General features: G+C 42.9%; 1 protein-coding gene across 2 annotated transcripts in view; it reads left to right on the top strand.

Annotated features, from left to right (window-relative positions):
• PLCL1 (phospholipase C like 1 (inactive)) overlaps window positions 1-19,750 on the top strand; it is a 199,071-nt gene that overhangs the window by 71,818 nt on the left and 107,503 nt on the right. Inside the window, exon 1 of one of the 2 annotated variants that reach the window (XM_080599885.1) lies at window positions 1-19,750. This exon is cut by the window's left edge and continues 12,589 nt beyond it; it is cut by the window's right edge and continues 22,430 nt beyond it. The exons of the other annotated variant lie outside the window; for it this stretch is intronic. The gene's annotated coding sequence lies outside the window, so the exon portion shown is untranslated. 2 annotated transcript variants of the gene reach the window in all.

Here is a 19,750-nt window from a genome sequence, read left to right as displayed (position 1 = left end):
GAAGGACCTAGAGCTGCTCGGGGGAAGGAAATTAACCGGAATTTGGTGTGCAACAGGAAAGACAAGCCACCGTTTCTGGCAGATTACTTACAGATCCTGCTGTGATCCAGATAGTTTTTTGAAGGTTAGCAAGGAACTAACTTTAAAATTGGGTTCACCTCCTACCCATGCTGTCTCTTTCTTTGAGCAGGAGTTTGTTAGCAGTAGCTAACAGCAGTGATATGAAACTGAAGCAGGGAAAACTTTGGTTTAGAAACAGGGAAAATGTTGCTGAAGCAAAACCTTGAACGTGTCTAACCACACCTCTGACTTAAAGCATTCACTTTGGTGGTAGTCCTCTTACACTTTAATATGTTGCATTTAAATACTGGGGCTAAGTGAGAATTATCAAGCAATGCTTGACAGTTTTGGAAAGCAAATCCATCTTCGTTTTATGTTATTTAAAAGTGCAAATTTTTGAGATGGTCCTTGATTTTACATTAATTTTATAATCAAGAATAATTATGAAGAATTCATGAAAATAACAGAAAACTCTCATGTGATTTTGTATTTTTCAAGAAGGTTTTTGATGCATAGGGGTGTTGGTAGAAACATTTCCACTGCGTCTGTTAATTTTTTATTATTTTTTTTTAAAGCGAGGGTGCCCTCTAGGCTGTAGAATCAGAACTTCAGGAACAGAAGAGTCAGCTTAAGCCCTAACACTGGGCTGGTTGAGGAATTTGGAAATGTACAGGTCTTAAGGTAACACTTCACTACTGTGGTTGGTTCATGCCAGTCAAACCTTAACATGCATAAGTAAGCTGGAATGTCCCAGGAACTTTGAGGGTAAGGTCTTTACGGTTCAGATTCAGATTGCAAATTTTGTAAAAATAAATAATATATTTTTTCTAATTTTTTATTTTTTATAATAGATCTTATTTGTTTTGGAGAAACATTGGGTCTACAGCATGTGTCTGTCCTTGAGGAAAGGTGCTCAGCTATGCTAAATAAACCAAACAGCAGATACTAACCGTTTTGAATCCCAATTGTATGCTATGTGGTTCATGTGAAACGCATTAAAACAAAAGCATGAAGTAGTGAAACACATCAGAAGCTTCTGCTTGAAAGACTACTGTTATTTTAGAGCTGTAGCAATTCAAATCAGCAGCCTTGTCCTTCATAGAGAAGAATATATCCAGAGGGCATGGCTGCAATCCAGCTGTAATTGTGAATGTTTCTTATATTCAGCAATCACAACTGTTGCCATTGAGAAGCAGAGAATGCATTCACTGTGCATGAGTGGATTATTTCACTGAGCCTGGCCCTCTAATGATCACCTCTCCAGGTAAGTAATTTTACTGCCTGGTGTTAATCAACCCATGGGTATGTGCGTCAGGCACCTGGAGCAGGAGCCAGAGTCTGCCACTGACTCTCCCCGTTCCTCTATGCAGATAAGTGTTCTGCTATAGCACTCCCCCATGTCAGTTTCTGAGCATGTCGTGTCATTGTAGAACAACAAATACCTGTATTTCATTGACAATTCTGATGTTCTGGGGGGAAAGAGGGGAGGATTCACAGCATGATGGATTTCCTTCCCCAGATACTTATGTGATTGAATCAAGTTTGAAGTTAGGGGTGATGAAGGCTTCTGTTCAGCCACCCAAAGCCAAATATTTACATCCAACAGCATCTTTCTCCTGGGGTTGTGGAGGCCTTAAACAAGTAAATGGGGGTGTTCTGTATAAAATGACACAGAGGTGTCTCTAGCTAGACATTGCTCATTCGGGAATAGAGGGGGGTAGATAATTGCGTTTTTGTTTCTTGTTGCTTTCCCACACAAAAGAATCTGTCTCCTGACCTTGGTCTACTTTTGGAAATAAAGTGGTTCAACCCAAGCAAGATAATCTCTGTGCACCTTTTCAGTGTCACTTAGAACAGTTTCATCTTGTTCCGACAGCTTTTACGAGCGTGCATGCAGTTTGCAATCATCTTAGAGAAACATTATGCAAACATTCAAGATACAAAACAACAAGCTGGATTTTTTGAAATGACGATAAACAGAAGTCTTTCTATTTAGGTAAAAGTGACTTGAGATAGGACAGAAGTCTGATACCAGTATGACCTGTCACCTAAGTTGCAAACACCACCTCAACAACAGCTCTGCAGGGCGGAGGCTGCTGTGTTCTGAGGGAGGCCTTTCAACTGCTTGTACTCAGTGCTTGTTGCAGGGAAGGAAGTGGTCTCAGACTATTGATGAAGGATAGTTTTGCTGGTTGATGCTCTCATGTTGGAAATAGGTTGCAACTTGAGTCATGGCAGCCAGTTGCAGAGACACAAACAGTTGTGGATCTAGACTGTAGCCACAGGGCGTGTACTTCTGCAGGGTATTTGCTGATGTCTCCATCCCTCTTACAGAAAGTGATTTGTGAAAGTCACAGCATGGGGCATCTAGCGCTCTCCTTTGGCATTTGTGTATTAGCACATGGAGGTTTTTGTAGGCCGTGCCTCTGCTTTACAGCCCCGCAGCTCCTCCTGTTTGATACCCGCAGGGTTCAGGTTTCTGGCATCTGGCTGCTGCTAACAGGACCCATGCCTGGGCTCAGGCAGTAGGCCCAAGTGCCACGGGGTTGCTGTGACTAGAAGGGGCCGAATACAGGCAAAGCATTTCAGATAGGTCTTGTGTAGTTCTGCGGGGTCTTGGGCAAAGAATTCAATGATGATGGACTTGGTAGGTACTTCACAGTAAATGTTTCTAGTAATGAGGAGGAGACTAACAATTCCCATAAGCACAGGAATAATCCTACCCAAGGTGACTGCAGGATTTGAATTAAACTCCTGCTAGGGCAAGGCAGGAGCTTCTCAAACTATGGAGGAAATACCTCAGGTTATTCAGGTTTAGACATCTAATAAAGTAAAAGGAAATCTCGAACATCTCATTTACCCTAAAACCTCAGTCTGTGTTTTCCTACTAGCATGTATTACAAGAGATTGTCTTCTGAGGCAAATATTTTACATCTGTTGTGTAGGGCTGATGGTCTAAATGACGTGAAATGGAAAAAAGAGTAATTCCGTATATGGACTCTGCAGCATTTTATCAGACTAACTGGAACTGAATTCACCATCTGTGCCTTTTTGTCAGGGTCAGTAATAGCTTTTCCTAATCGTTTATTTGTTAGAGGGCTCTGTTTTCCCTGCCAGGTATGTGACGTTAATACACTTGCTAATGTACATTTTGAAGAATATTATGGGATAGTTGTTATGTTTTTCAAAGACTGGTTTACATATCTTTTCTGGTTCTGTCTTTGCAAAGAAGCTTAAAAACTAATTTTTTGAATGAGTGACTCTGACAATGTTTTCTCTGCTTCTCGGCCAAGACAGATAATTCACTGAGCACCTTGTGCCTTGTGAGGCTGTCTTAAAGCTGGCAAACCAGAAATGTCACTTTAAACTTACGTTACAGACTAGATACTCTTCTAAGAGGAGCACCATGTCCCATGTTTGCACCTGGAAATAGGGTACAGTTCCCTTTGGATATGCCAGAAAAGACAGCTTCAGATTGAGTTGTGTGTGCATTTACCCCTGTCTACGTTAGGCAGTCAAAAATGCAGCAGTTGCTTTTGCTTCTCCAGCAGCTCCCTACCAAAGCAGCTCCCTCCGAGCTGCATGGTGGAGGTTAGCATTTAGCTCTGGATGTACCCATCCATACTCACTGCCTTCTTTGAAAACTTATTGCTGTAATCTCTTTGCCTTCCATTTTCTTTCCCCAGTTGTGGGACAGTTCTGATCTCCTTGAGGAGCAAGTGCTTCTGATGACCAAGCTCCAGGAAATCTTGCTCATGTTCCTCCTCCCCAGCTCCAGCCAGATCTGGCTGCTGCTTTTGCTCATTAGAGGGAGGATGCAAACAGCAGCAGATGCCTGTTGGTGGTAATTAGATAAAAGAAACGAGTACTTTAAATGCTGCCGTGAGAGGGGAAGTGCTTCCCAGGCAGGTTGGAGAAGCATCATTCTGTTTCAAAAGGCTGATATTAAACTTCCTATTGCCCTGCTTTTTTGTATCCCTAGCTAAGCAAATGTACCTCTTATCCTCTGTCCTCCTAGCTTCTTTCTGTCTCTTTCTGACCTTTACATGTCCTCATTCTCCCCTCTTCCTCTTACTACTTTAGAGGGCTCTAGTAGGTGTTAGTTGGGTACTGTTAATCTGCACCTCTGTGTAGCAATACTCACTTGGAAATAGCAATTTCTTCCTGGCTTTTATTTCCCAGACATGGAAATGTGGCCTCAGCAGCCCTGGGGGCACAGATGAGTAAGCGCCCTTTGCTGCAGCTTGGGCTGCAAAGGCTGTGTTTTGGGGTGGTTCAGCTGCATGCTCCGGGGCTGGCTCTGGCTTCTGAGCCAGGCTGTCTTCTGGCATGGCCAGAGGGGGTAGGAGGTGCGCAGAGCAGCGTGGGACAGGGACAGGGAGGAAAAGCTGAAGGATGAGCTGCCATGCACTGCTGGCTGTGCTGGGCTCAGGGAGGGCAATGGGCCTGGTGCCTCCCCTGGACATCCTCAGCCATGGAAATGTCATCCCTGGAGATGGAGGGACTGAGGATGAGCGAGCCTGGGAAGGGGAAGGACATGGTGATATCTTGCTTTGAGGGCAATGCTTTGAGTGGCCCGGTAAGTAGGCACTGGTAGTTATAAAGGGCAGGAAGACTCTTTTGGCAGGGCTGCTGGAAAGGTATGCCACAAACGTGATGGAACCTCAAGAACATCCTCCTCAGCTTTTATCCAGATTGGCACCTAACATGCTGGGGCAGGCTTTAAACCCTGCTGTATTCCTATCTCAGGAAGATTTGAATAGCTTAGATTTAAGATGCTTTTGTTAAGCAGCAAGCTACAGTAAGTGCTCCTTTGTGTATTAACACTCACAGTTCCTTGAAAACTGTAAAGACAGTGCAAACTCCTTTTATGTTTAACAGGAGCACGCAAAATCCACTCTAGCCAGCTGGCTTTGTGTTTTGCTATTACTTTGCAGTGTTCTTAGCTGTCAAGTGGTCTTTATCAGCAGCTACGTATGACCGCAGTATTTCATTCAAGCTGTGGCAAGGTCTCCTTATAAGCATTGTGTGGTGTTTAATCTAGGCTTTTCCTCTTGTGCTCCTTCTTTACAGATTGAAAATTCCTCATCTACATGACCAGTTAGTTTCCTGTTTCAGTTTACCTGTTAGAAATTGCCTGGCCTCTTGGGATGCAAGCAATCTCCTGGCTTCTGTGCCATTAGCAAGGAGCTCGCCCAGCTGCCACAGTTCACCCAAGACCTTTTCAATATGGACCAGGGGCTGGTGTGTCCCATGCTGGCAACTGCAGCTTAGCTGGTTGGGTGTGCAGTGCTTTAGAGAAGAGCGTGGGAGTCCAGAGGGCTTTGGTGTTAAGTGGAAATCAACTGTAAATCAGAGTAGCTAGAAGGAAATGCAGATGCTTGTTTATGAGGTTTAAAGGGGGTAACACTGTTACAAGAGCAGGATAAACAGAAATTAAAAGCTATGCACAGTAATTGCTATCTGCCTGTCTATTTGGGTTAGCTCCACAGGTTCCTCTCTCCTCACAGCATGTTCGGGGCTTCCTGGTGGAGGCTTGCGTGTTCTTTATTTTTATCCAGGCTTGCAGAGAACAACCTGGCTCCAGGGAGTCCTGGCTCCCTTCCGTGCTTCCAGCCCAACTGAGGGGTTTCTTCAGATGCAAAGCCTCCCCATGGGAATTTAGTAATCCTTACTTTGATTGGGATGATATTCCAGTGTCCTTCACAATAGCTAATTGGCTGCCCTTTTTGCTGTGGGAGGCTGAAGTCCTTTGGACATGGCTGGATGAGATAAGAAACTGCCCAGACTGTTAAACTGAGTCCGCTTAGGGTTTAGCTAAGCAGGAGAGTCCTTCTGAGCAAATGAAGCAGAATGACAGTAACTCTTTCCTTCTAGGCTATAGGGTGACCCACTCTCAGAGCCGATTGATTTAGCATTATGATTCCTACGGCCTTTATCAACACTTAACTTGCTAATGACATTTTGGGCAGTTATGTAAGTGGGCTGAATGCAGGCAGCTTGCTTTGTACTCTACAAATAAATATGCTGTGAGCTGCAGCTCTTAGAAAATCAGCTAGGTCTTTCAAAGAGACTAATTTGGAAACTCTATTAGATAGTTGTCTGTCTGATGTATTTTATGTAAAGTTCAGTAAATAAAAAGCTTAAGTAAAACAGCATATCATTTTACAGTGAAGATGATAAACTGGTCCAGTGAATTCTGTCTGTGTTCCTAATGCCACACTCAGTTTCCAATACCCTGCCCTCACATTATATTCTAACTTTTCACAATAAGCCTCGAAGTGCTAGTTGTCATGAGGGAGATGGATCTTCCCCCAAGTTGGCTTAGGGGAACGTTTTAACGCATCCATGGCTGTATCCTTGGCTGTCTCTTCTGATGCTGTGGTTTGAAAGCAGATGACAGCTGCAGATAAAACATACGGCATAACGTGTGATTCATGTGGGAATGGAAGAGGACCCTCTGAGAACATACTCCTGCTTCAGAGAGAAATGTCAGCATTTAGTTAAGTATGTCACTTAACGAGCTTTCTTAGTCTGCAGGTCAGACCTGACATTAACCAAAATGACTCGGAATAATTTTGATCGGATGGCTTAAAATGTCATATATAAACAGAGTTGCGTGGTCACAGATGACTTTCTAATTGATTACAAGCTTTATTGTGAAAGCATTGATTACAATCAGTTCATACTTAAAAAGGAACTCCGACTAAGACAGATTAGGTGAAATTAGAAAAGCAGAAAGCCAGGTTGAATTTTTTTAGGGTTTGTGGGGCTTAATTCCCTCTTGGACACTGAGAGCCCTTTAGTTTGGGGATTATCTTCCGAGCAAAATAATCACATTCCATCTAGAGGCATCTGAAACTAAATTGGGTGAAGTACTGGAAAAAAACCTGTCAAGAGCAATCTAGCAGTAGTAGTAAAATGGACCGAACAACCTCAGACTGTTTGAAAAGGCCATGTTTACCATGTCAGCAGAGAGTACACAGCAAAGTCTGGCATATCATAATTATTTTGCTCCTAGTGTACAAAAATACTGCAGTGCCTCAGATATCTCCTGATAAAGGCTGATAGAACTGTGCTATATTTCTGTCTGTTGGGCCTCATTCAACTGTTAGTATTAACGTAGACGAAGACCATTTTCACACTGTATTTTTACATTCTAGATACCTCAGGACTGAGATATTGTAGCCAGTTGCACAGCTGACAGGAGGGCATGGAGGCTTGTTTACTTTGATCAGAAAATGAGACTTTTTTGGTGTTTGAAACCCATACTAATTGTTCCTTGGCATGGACCTCTTCCTTTTCATTGCTAATAGAATTAAGTGAGAATAAGTGTTCAGACAGACTAATGCAATATTAGTATACTAAAGGGCACACAACAAAATTCTGTGGAAGGGTTGCAGAACCTGGTTATGGTCATAAACCTTTCAGATGCATATTAATCCCACCGATGCCACTGTCTGATTAGCTGCTCACGTTTTAAAGTACTGGTATTTTGAATCGGGTGTTTGTAGAGGGAGCAACTGGGAGGGATTTGTAGGCAGTTGCTTTATGAAAGGTCATTCATGGGAATATGGCCACTCTTGAGGATGCAGTTGATGCAGGGAATTGAATGTAGCACCAATTGGAGTGAAGAACAACATTCTTGGAAGTCAAGCCTGAGTCTGCTTCCCACTGAATCTGCTCTAAATTCATATTTTCAGATTCCAAGGCTGACATTATTCTGTAGCCTTATTTGAGCCTTTAGGTCCTCCTGGGTTGGCAGACTACACGAAAACACAGATGTTCGTTCAGTGTTTAGTCTGTGACTGCTGAAATTATTGCACAATCTATGTATTTTATTCAGATAGATTTTATTTACTTTCTGCAACATTTAGATCTGAATTAAAATGACTTCCTAATTGATTTGCATTACTAGGTAGTGATGAGATGTGGGAATAGCTAACTTCTAGAAGATGTTTAGGTAATGTCATTTTAAGAGTGAATAATTTCTTGTCTCTCACTTTTCGGAACAAAAGAGCTAATTCATGTTAGTTTGAAAGCAATTTTCATTTGTAATGCTAGGTCATGATGAATAGCGTATGACAGTATGACTCAGGTTTTTATAAATTACATCCATATGGTTGGCTTGTTTTGAAAAGCAGTGTGAAAATAATACAGGCCAAAGCATGAGTTTCTACCCTTCCTTTTTCCTTCTTACTTTACAGAGGAGATGCTTTTGTTTTCAGAATGCCTTAATTAATTTCTATTTAGAAGTAAAAGTGCAAAAAGTTGCATGTTGTTTATACATTGCAATTTTATTTTATTTGTTTTTCATGATTGGTACTGAGAAGTGTGAGCCAGACATTGGAAACAGGCTGCTTCTGTAGAGGCTGATCACGGCTGGTGAACCTGTATCAAGAAACGCATTCAGCTTGAGAGAATAATTATAGGGTAGTCAGTGAATGTTAATGTCTTCTCATGTGGAGTGCTGGTAGGTTTGGCAAGTGGATATTTACAGAAAGAATTTGGGGTCATAAAGCACAGTAAATGAGAACATCAGTTAGGCAGAAGACACAATGATACTGTAAAAGAAATTATTTTTAAAAACTTTCAAGTTACTGGTTTTGACACAGTAAATCACTGTCACCATAAAGTCAAGGAGCTGCAAAATTCCTGGGCCTTAGGGGAGAAGATGGTTGGTGGTCTTTGGGTGAATATTTTTAGGAAAAAAAACAACTTTTGCCTAAGTATATGTTCCCGAGTATAGCTTTCATCTGTGAAAAAATACAGGATACCCCTCCTCCCCATCTTTATTTAAAAGAGATACAATTTGAAGGCTTTATGTTTTCGGTAACCCAGGAGCAAGAATGTCTGGCGTTTGGCCATCAAGGCCTGGACAACCTTATTCATGAAAACCTGAGCAACTCTGCCAAGCAAGGGGTTGACAAAAAAACATCTTTTCCAGATTCCTGGAAATTCTTTACTCAATAGTAGACGCATGGGATAGCAGACTTCTAGCTGCATCTAGCCACAAGCACAGGCAGTACCTGTGAGCCCGAGGAGTGCTTTTACTGCCAGAGAGGGCACTCAGTTGTGGCTGGGGGCGGCAGCATGGGGAGAAGCCATCAGCCCCCTGAGGCCCGGGACAAGATTTATGGCTGAAATAAGGAACCATCTCACTCATTTCTGTTGCAATATGGCACATAACCCTTAAAATTGTTTTCTTTTCTTCTAGTTTTTTTTGTTTGTTATCTTTGAATAATAAAGGAGAGTGTAGCAGATAGGAAGAATACAACAGTGCCAGAGCTTCCTACAAGCCCAAACTTTTTCCACTCTGACTTCATTTACAGGCATCATTTATCACGTTAGTGGGAGGGCTGCAGTCAGGTCACCTTGTGTGATCCCTTAGGCATTCATCTTACTGTAGATAGTGCAAGCCATATCAAATGCGTCTGGATTACAGGTTCCATAATAATTGCTCATAATCTGCATGTGATGTGGAACTCGAAACGCCTTTCAGAGCTGACAAACCATGAGGGTGAAAACAAAGCACTGTGGCAAACGAAGGTTGAGGAGTCAGCAAGCACAGCCTGCGGATGGGTGCAGGTGACTTCCTTGTTGGCTGCACACGCATTTGACTTTTTTAAGGTTGTTTCCACAGCAGAGTGTGGAGAACTTGTGGCAGTTTTTAGATTGTAGTACAGCACATCTCCTATTGTAGGAGTGTCCTGTGGAAAAAAAAAAAAAAAAAGGTCAACAGAAATAGAAGTGGTAATGAAACCATTTTAAAGACTGACAAGCAGTCTTCCTGTTACCTTATGTCCCATCTCCTGTGTGCTTTTGCTTGTTCATCCATTATCTCGTATCAGCAGGGCAAGATGTAGGATCTGTTAGGCTGGGCTGTGGGGAAATTATATCTGTATGTATTGTTCCTAAAGCAGTTGAAATGGGGCTAATAAGGTTGAGGCTAACCCCAATAAAACCTGCAACTTAATATGACAATGATTGTGGAAAACTACTGTTTAATTACAGAGTAAAGAAACAATCTTTTCTATTTGTTTTTATTAATGTTAGATAAATTCCTATTTTGTGGCTTCAAATACTGAAATGAAAATCTGTTTGTTGGAAGCTTTCACAAGTGTGAGACTATGTGGAAACTTGGAATATTTTATGTATGTAACAAGGTTGGTTTGTTTTATATGGAAAAAATATTTGCTGTTTCTGCAATGGCAATTTATATTCCAGCAAGATAACAGTCTGGATGAAGATTCACAGTTTAGCTTGCAAACGGAAGCAGGGGCTTAATTGCCAGACCATCTTCTTTGTGTTGCTCTTATATTTAACTTATTTATAATGCCACATGTAGCGATCTAGATGCAATATAGATTTAACAAGCACTTCATTAAGAATTTGGAGCCTAATGACTTTTTCTGTTGAGGCTGTGTTTATCAGTTTGTAACAGGCTTGTCATCCTAAAATGAAAATAAAACAAATCCCCCACCCCAAACAAGCCCACAAGCCCTCTCTGTCCCACCCCACATGCTGTTATTTCCTTAGGAAGCTACAAAATAGGTGTGTGTTTTAAAAAGCTTCCTGAATTAAGACCTGTGTTGGGAGTTGCATTTTGTGGGGGTAGCAAGCTCCTCATGGGATTCCTCCCTGATTTCTTATCTTAATGATTTATAGCATGTTTTGAGGTTAATCTGTGTGATGCTGAAGTACCAGGCTAGCTGAGATGGTGTTCCGCACCACTGTGGTCTCTGGGGATTCAAGGCCCCTGGAGGGGAGGACTTTTGTCAGGCAAGGCAGGAGGCATGGGGAAAATGGGTCTTGATCTTCCTGCGCCCATTCTCTCCCTGGAGAACAGGCAGGTCTTGGGGGAGTTTGGGCTCCTTCCGTGTCTCGTCTTCTGTGGCCAGGCCAGGGAGCTGAAGGGAGAGGGTGCTGCAGGCTGGCCAGTGTTACTACCAGGATGGGCAAGGGACGGAGTAACACCAGCATACTTGAGAGGAGCACTGTGCCTGGTGCGGGTCCTGAGATGGCACAACTTAGCTAACTGCCCTATTACATCTGCTAATATTTTAGAGGATGTTATTTTCCATCTGAAATAAAATTATCCAGAAAGAATTTACTTGAGGAAGATGGACCCGAAGTGCTGGCACAGAAGCGACTCATGATTTTAAAGCCTAATGCTCTGTGCTGTCTCTTGACAGCTGGATTTAGTTTTAAAGGAGAGGGAAAAGACGGTCTCTGCAGTTTATTGTGTTTTATTTGTGCTGAGGAGGAATGGGGAGCTGATTTCCAAGGGTGTATTCTGCAGAGAAACCTTGTGCTCTGTAAAAGATAACCCTCTGTGTGACTAGTGCTTCTTTGAGAGAGCACTTGTTGATGGAGACAGCTTGCTGTCTTTGTCCCTGCTATGGTGTGGTCCTTGAGACAGTGTATAAACATGTGAAAAATGAACCGTTGTTTCCAATGAAAAAATTGGTTTTGTGGGGAAAATAAAAACCCTTGAACTGCACCAAATGGTGTTCTAGTTGAGGGAAAAAAAGGCGTTACAATGTAAGAAATATGGTTTAAACATTTGTAAATGTCCAATTAAGCTTCCTAACTTCATACTTCTCTAAGATTTGTGGGTCTTCTAGGAAAATTTTTCGTAAGCATACTGCCTTTTTGGTAGGTTGATGCATCTTTCAAATAAGAGAAATGGGAAGCATACAGGAGAAGAAAGAATGATAAATTAGCAGTGCAAGTATGTTCATCAGTCTCAGTAGAGATGAGACTAACGTTACAGTCGAATTGACTCTGGTAAGTAAAACCCTAATGTTTTAGGCTTTGACTAGTCCCAGTGAATCTTTCAAAATTTTAACTAGTGCTGAGGCTGGATTGCTCTCTCATTGCTGGCATTTACAGGTCGGTCTTGCTGCCCTTGGGCACATGAGGACTGTTGGGATACCTGCTGCTGCTGCTGCATGACCTGGCCATTGTTCAAGAAGGCACTCCATACATGGCTACATTTCAGATTCCAAAACTGGAATTTGGAATAGGAATTTGTTGTTGTTGTTGTTTGTTTGTTTTTTTGATCGTGTTTTAAGGTGAGCAGCAAGTGCCTGAGTTTTATTGCTTAGAGTATGAAATAAAAATAGAGGGCTTAAAACCAGTCTATTTTTTTCCCCCAGTAATATCGTAATGGGGAGGAAAAAAGCTGAGACTGATTCAAAGAATTTACCACCTTCTTCTATCCTTATGAACATGCAAAACCACGGAGTAACCTCTTTATAGAAGGCAATTGTTTAAAAATCAGTGTGGTTGAGATCTGTAGTGGAAATGTTTTCGAGATAGAGCTGTGTGCTGGAGATTTCCATCACGCGGACAGAGGCAAACCTCCCTTGAAATAAAGCATTGCTTTCTCCTTCATTTCAGAAGTGTTTGCTGAAGGTGCTACTGCCACCAAAATGCAACTGCTCTTCTCTCAAATAGCTGTTTTCCTTTAACATTAGTCCATCTCCATTCTGTTTTTCTCTCTAGCTATGCAATGGGTTGCACAGATGGCCAAGCATAAGGAAGGAGAATAAAGATGATGCTCTCTGACGGATTTATTTGTATACAAGTCCCAGTGGATCTAAGTATTAAATAGCTTCAGTTTTTTTAAGTGGTCATGTCTATACAGAAGACTGGGTACACACTGCTAAAGCTGGATATTTTTTTTAGTAGATAAAGTGGATTTTAGTCTTAAAATGGATGGGTTTTTTTTTAGTAGAAGCTTGTAAATGGGTGAACTTGATTTTCCGAGAAGCATAACATATGGGGAGGGGGGGATAGCAAATGCTGAGTAGAAAATAATATTTAAAAAGAAATCTTGAAGCTGTTGTTGAGAATAGCCAGATACCAATTGCCCCGACCTATTCCTTTCTCAGTGCAGAAGTGTTTGAACAGACAATGCGAAGTGCTATCGGCTGGTAAACCTGCCTGTCTGGCATGGGAGCAAGTGGTGAAAGTCAGCATACCAGAGCCGTGGCGGTCAGTGCCTGCTGAAAAGCTGTTCTCTACTAATTCTCTGTTGTAAGCTGGGGCTGTCTGCTAAATGTCAAGAAGAATGGAGCAGTCAGAAAGAGGTTAAAGAGCTCATTTCATGTATCAACATAGGCTATTACACATTGATTTTTTACTTCTTTTTCGTTTCCATTGAAGGCAACTGCTCATCCATTGTTTGGATGGAGGGAGGCATCTTCATCTCCACTTACAGCTGCGTTACAAATGCAGTCACTGATTAGATGCTTGCTAATGCAAAGATAACTTGGCTAAAAAGTTAGCTGAAAACAGTGTGTTTGCACATGAAATGGTGGAGATGGACTCCCAGCTTGTACATATGGTCAATGTTTTTGAGATTCATAGTCAGTGAATTACCTCAGGATCTGAACTATAGACATCCCAATTTTACTTTATTGGCAACGTAACAAGCAGTACTGGAGGTACCAGAGATACCAGCAGTCTCTGGAAGAATCTGGAAGAATCCCAGCATTCATTAACATTTGGAAATCGCTTGTCTTTTACACATCGAGATTATTCACTTTTTTTTTTTTCTTTTGTGGAGAGAGGTTTAAATTTGGGGGGCATGGGGAGTGGGGAGGAATGCAAGCTTAGTAAGGGAGGCTTCCCAGGCACAGGTAATTGAGAAAGGTGTTTTTTTTTTTTTCCATGTTTAAGGAATGTTTCCATTCAAGGGAAACTAGTTTGTGAATATGTGTCCTGTCTTTGTAGTCCAGTTTGTGTATTTTTCAGTGTAAGATATATTTATAGTTTAATTGCAAACTGATGCTTGACAATGAAAGTTTTCGTAATTGAAATCATGTGTCTTCCTTGAGGAAGACATTACGTTCTTGTCTTTCCAGGCATCTTCATGAACTGAACCATGAAAAGAGTGTGATTTAGTGGTGTCTAAATATAGAAAATATTTATTTTTTTTAGAACTGCAAATACCAATATACTCTAGAGAGGTGTTTGGTTGTTGTCAAGTTGTTCTCTGCATGTATGAGCATGTAGACAATTTGCTTTCTGTGTAGTGTCTGCAGTATCCTATTGTGTTTTTTTACTTAAAGATGCAGGTATACACAGAGGAAACTGGAAGCAACGGCAGAGAGATTTTTGCCTTCTTGCTGCAGAAAAGCAGTCTGATTTGGGGTGGAGAGAAGGGGGAAGAATGAAAAGACTTCCTGAAAAATCAACAAAGCAGGTAGTATGCTGTGAGCAGGAAGCTATTTAAGGGCTTTGTACCCAGAAGGGAAAGTTTTTAAATGTTTGGTGACTCCCAAACAGAACGGAATTGATCCCAGTTTGTAAGTGGATGAGAATCTGTGGAATCAAGTCAAAGAAGTTGTTCAACCCTTTAAGAACTGGGGAGTGAGCAGTATGTTTGGTGGGACTGAAGATGGAGCATGCAGGAGCTGAGTGAACAGCCCAGCTTTGGAAAGGGAGACTTTTGTGGGTCCAGCAGCTGGGAGAATGAAGGTGGCTTTTGTGGTCATCCTAATAGAGAACTAGGAAAAACCCTGCAGCACATTGATGGATGGAGAACAGTTGGAAAGGAAGGGAAGGTAATAAAAAGGTTCAGGCAAAAAAAAGTCTGAGCCCCAAATATTGCTCATTTCCCTGGGTGACTACCAGGGTCATGATGCAGGGTGGTAACAGGGAGAAGTGGAAAGAACAAGATACTGTGTAGAGTTGCAGCCACAAATATTTGGTCTTCGCTGTAGGTGGTGGAAGTGAACACGGCTGTAAAGCTACAGTATATGTGGCCATTCTGTTTTAGTGAGAGATGCCAAGCAGAGCTCCAGAGCAGAAGACTGTGAAATAATTAAAATTCTCACGTGGTAGTTAATATGCTTATCATCTGTATCCTTGTTTGAGCTTAATGACTGTTAATCACAGAAGGCTGCATCGTGATTAAGCCCACTGCAATGGTTGTGAATAGCTCTTCCGCTTGAAACAGGCAGAAACAAAAAGAACTGAAAAGATAGCTGGCTGAAAAATGTGGTTGGCAGGGTGATGAGGAGACAATTGAAGAGTCAAACTCTTGGTTAATCTAAGCAGGCACAAAATTAGGTTGTAGTCCTGGATAAAGTCAAGTAGATTGTTAGCATGGCTGAGTGCCAGGTTTTTTCTTTTTTCCTTGCTTCAAAAACTACGGCAAAATTGGAAACATGAGTGCAATGTTAAAACCTGTGAATAAAATCTCATTTTGTCAGCCCCAATGTAGCTGGTATTTCCTGTCTGGAGTCAGAATGAATGGGTCAACGGTTATTAATATGTAATGAGGTCTTACTGAAACAATAGCATTGCAAGCAAAGGAAAAGAGGGATTTAAAGGAGGAAATCATTCATGTAAGAGCTGGGATTGGCATACCCGCATGGTAGTGATAATAGGGTAGGCTTGTGCCAGTGTTTTAAAAGATGGAAATAGCGGGATGCTTGGGCCATGAAAGCAGGAGACCTCCCGACATTGTGCTGTGTCAATTCTCTTGTTCTACTTCCCTGCCTTTTACAATGTATTCTCATTCCACTGTAAACTACTTCGGGCAGGGGTCATGCCTTTCATTTGTCTATAAAGTGCTGCTACTTGTGAGGAACAGAATTTGTTGACTGCTGGAGGAGTGAGAGCATAAATAATAGTGCCATGCATCCAAAACCTTTAAGTCTCTGCAAAGATGCATTTTTTTCCTGTCTCCATGGGAGTCTGTAACCCCTGGGGTTTCTTTTTTCTTTTTCCTTATTTTTTAAACAACAACAACGACAAAAAAACTAGCTGGGTGCTACTGGCCATCCATTATCTGGGCTGGATGCAAGCTGGGTCTGATCCATTGCTTTGTCCTTGTGCTGTATTGCGTAGTCAGAGCAACCCCATTAGAGCTCGTGGCCTTCCTATGTGAGAGAAATGCCCCCAAAATTGCTGTTGTCCATGGAACATCACTCTTGGGGTGTTTAAATAGCGTTTAGTGCATGCTTTGGTTGTAATGTACTGTTTACTGAACCTAATCCATGACTTTGTTGGCTTGGTCACCAAGAAATGTAGAGGCTGGGTCACTTTTGATGGAGCTCAACCTTGCAGTAGCAACACGCCCCTTGCACTCTGCTGCACAGATAATATATTGCAGCTTATTGGAAGATGGAGGATGACTTTTTTTTTTTTTTTTTTTTTTTAGATACAGTTTACCAAGATTTTTTTTCCAAGGTTTTATCACCCAGGAACTGTGCTGTGAGAGACAGAACCTGCCATGGCCAATTTTGAATGCTGTCAGTTCCTATCAGGGGCTGAAGCCTATCAAAATGATCGAGTCCATCAAAACAAATAATCAAACAAGAAACTTTAAAATGCAATTAATGTAAAAATAAATAATAGGCTATTAGTGCAGGCAGCTCCAGTTCACTATTTACGCATAACAGCAACAAATGTGTCTGGTTATGCTGGGTTTTCAAGCCAGGGTGCAAATATGAAGTAGAGTAGCTGTCAGAGAGAGGCCTTGATGAGGCAGCAAACTCTCTTCTGGGCCTGGCCTCGCTCCGAGTCTGGAAATGCCCGAAGATGGCGTTTCATCACAAAACTAGGCAGCCTGAGGCCTAGGCAGTACAGTCAGCCCCCTGACCCCCATGGAGGCACACATGTTGAATAACAAGTCCTACTTTGAGGAAAACATCCATGAGTTGTTTTTCAGCTTCCTTACAAGTGTGTTTCTGAGTTCCCCAGCAGGCTCCCTGGCATGCCGCAACGCTGACTGGGCATTCAGACGTGCCCAAGTGCAAGTCTGTTTTTTGGGGAAGATGCAAAGAGTAATTGAAGGAAGAAAAGGTAAATCAACTTGTTAGGTATTAAGCTTACAGTATAAAAGGGATAGGTTACTTCTGAGTTTCCAGCCTTGTTCAGGTGACTTTGCTGTGCCAGCTTTTCTAGGGCTGTTTCATCAGCAGCACTGCAAAGCATCTGAGTTCTATGGCGATTGTACTAAAACTTGTTTCCCAGACAACTTCTGCTGATCCATTACTGACACAAGTAGTCAATTAATATATCCACTGACATGCTTTCAAGTCTGTATGATCTTTTAGGGTCATTTCTACTTCTGAGATCCAGAGGCTGCTCACACTTGCACCGGTGAAGATTTAGTGGATTTCAGGTATTTTGAAAATGTTTTGTGGAAAGGAATTTTAAGAGTTGGGTCATAAATATAGTTGAGCAAAATGGATACAAAGGTGGTAGGCTGACTCTTCAGAGTGCTCATGCATCTCTCACCCAAACCAGCAAATGAGAGAGACTGAGGAATCAAAATGCACAATGTATACTCGGAAGCAGAGGAAACATAGAGGTATAACTGTGTAATGAAGACTGCTTCTGCAAGCAGTGCAGCATAGGGCAGAGATGCTAATCAGACATGGAAATTGAATTTCCAAGGATTTCAGAGGAGGGAAGATACCTGAAAGCAAACCTTGATTTTCTACAGTATAGCATGAATGACTTATCTTTATTAGCTATCAGGAGGCCTCTAGGAATTCAGTTTTAGTAAAGTTCAGAGCTTTTTAGGATCAGAAGGGGATGTGACAGGCTCAAAGTTCTTTCTGAATGGGCAGGTCTGGCCTACGTGCTCTTAGGTTTAAAAATTCATTTAAAAGAATGAAATGTTTACGACTTAGCTGGAGACTACCCTTCTTTTAGCTCTCACCCTGCTCAGCATTTGGCCAGGCTGTTAAAGGCTCTTTGCTCAGCTGAGTTACTTGCATGAAGTTGTAACTGTGGGTTCTTATTAGAGGCAGAGATGCTGACGCATCTTACCTGAGCATTAAAGAAATCACAGGATTTATAACTTTTCAAAGCCCGGTAGCTATGAAGAGAATCCCAGCCATAATGATCTGTCACCGTCGCTGTCTACCCATTCATACAGAGCTGTGAGGAAGGGCTATTAATCATACTGCCTGAGGCCTGGGAGCATGTGGAATTACCACATGGAATTACCATAGCTTCAAAACAGTCAACACAGCAGGCTCTGACAGTTGCTCCATGCTTTAGGTCTGAAGTGATGACAGAATCACAGAATCATCTAGGTTGGAAGAGACCTCCAAGATCACCGAGTCCAACCTCTGACCTAACACTAACAAGTCCTCCACTAAACCATATCACTAAGTGCTACATCTAAACGTCTCTTGAAGACCTCCAGGGATGGTGACTCAACTACTTCGCTGGGCAGCCTATTCCAATGCCTAACAACCCTTTCAGTAAAGAAGTTCTTCCTAATATCCAACCTAAACCTCCCCTGGCACAACTTTAGCCCATTCCCCCTCGTCCTGTCACCAGGCACGTGGGAGAATAGACCAACCCCTACCTCTCTACAGCCTCCTTTAAGGTACCTATAGAGAGCGATAAGGTCTCCCCTGAGCCTCCTCTTCTCGAGGCTAAACAATCCCAGCTCCCTCAGCCGCTCCTCGTAAGACTTGTTCTCCAGACCCCTCACCAGCTTCGTTGCCCTTCTCTGGACTCGCTCAAGCACCTCCATGTCCTTCTTGTAGCGAGGGGCCCAAAACTGAACACAGTACTCGAGGTGCAGCCTCACCAGAGTCGAGTACAGGGGGACAATCACTTCCCTAGCCCTGCTGGCCGCACTGTTTCTTATGCAAGCCAGGATGCTGTTGGCCTTCTTGGCCACGTGAGCACACTGCTGGTTCATATTCAGCCGACTATCAACCAGTACTCCCAGGTCCCTCTCTGCCAGGCAGCTTTCCAACCACTCATCTCCCAGCCTGTAGCGCTGCTTGGGGTTGTTGTGCCCCAGGTGCAGGACCCGGCACTTGGCCTTGTTGAACTTCATGCAGTTGGCCTCAGCCCATCGCTCCAGCCTATCCAGATCCTCCTGCAGAGCCTTCCTTCCCTCGAGCAGATTGACACACGCACCTAACTTGGTGTCATCTGCAAACTTACTGAGGGTGCACTCGATCCCCTCATCCAGGTCATCGATAAAGATATTAAAGAGGACTGGCCCTAGTACTGAGCCCTAGGGGACTCCACTAGTGACCGGCCTCCAACTGGATTTGACTCCATTCACCACAACTCTTTGGGCCCGGCTACCCAGCCAGTTTCTAACCCAATGAAGCGTATGCCAGTCCAAGCCACGAGCAGCCAGTTTCTCGAGGAGAATGCTGTGAGAAACAGGGTCAAAAGCCTTACTGAAGTCAAGGTAGACCATATCCACCGCCTTTCCCTCATCCACCAAGTGCGTCACTTTGTCATAGAAGGAGATCAGGTTCATCAAGCAGGACCTGCCTTTCATAAACCCATGCTGACTGGGCCTGATCGCCTGGTTGCCCTGCAAGTGCCGCGTGATGACACTCAAGATAATCTGCTCCATGAGCTTCCCTGGCACTGAGGTCAAGCTAACAGGCCTGTAGTTCCCCGGGTCTACCCTCCAGCCCTTCTTGTAGATGGGCGTCACATTTGCTAGCCGCCAGTCAACTGGGACCTCCCCTGATAGCCAGGACTGCTGGTAAATGATGGAAAGCTGCTTGGCCAGCTCCTCCACCAGTTCTTTCGGTACCCTCGGGTGGATCCCATCCGGCCCCATCGACTTGCGTACATCCAAGTGCTGTAGCAGGTTGCCAACCATTTCCTCATGGATTGTGAGGGCCACATCCTGCTCCCCATCCCCTTCCACCAGCTCAGGGTACTGGGTATC

Source organism: Anser brachyrhynchus (genome assembly GCF_964034855.1).
Source record: "Anser brachyrhynchus genome assembly, chromosome: 7".
In the NCBI taxonomy this organism is placed as follows: domain Eukaryota; kingdom Metazoa; phylum Chordata; class Aves; order Anseriformes; family Anatidae; genus Anser; species Anser brachyrhynchus.
The sequence above is the reverse complement of the archived record's forward strand: the minus strand, read 5'-3'. Positions and strand labels throughout refer to the sequence as shown.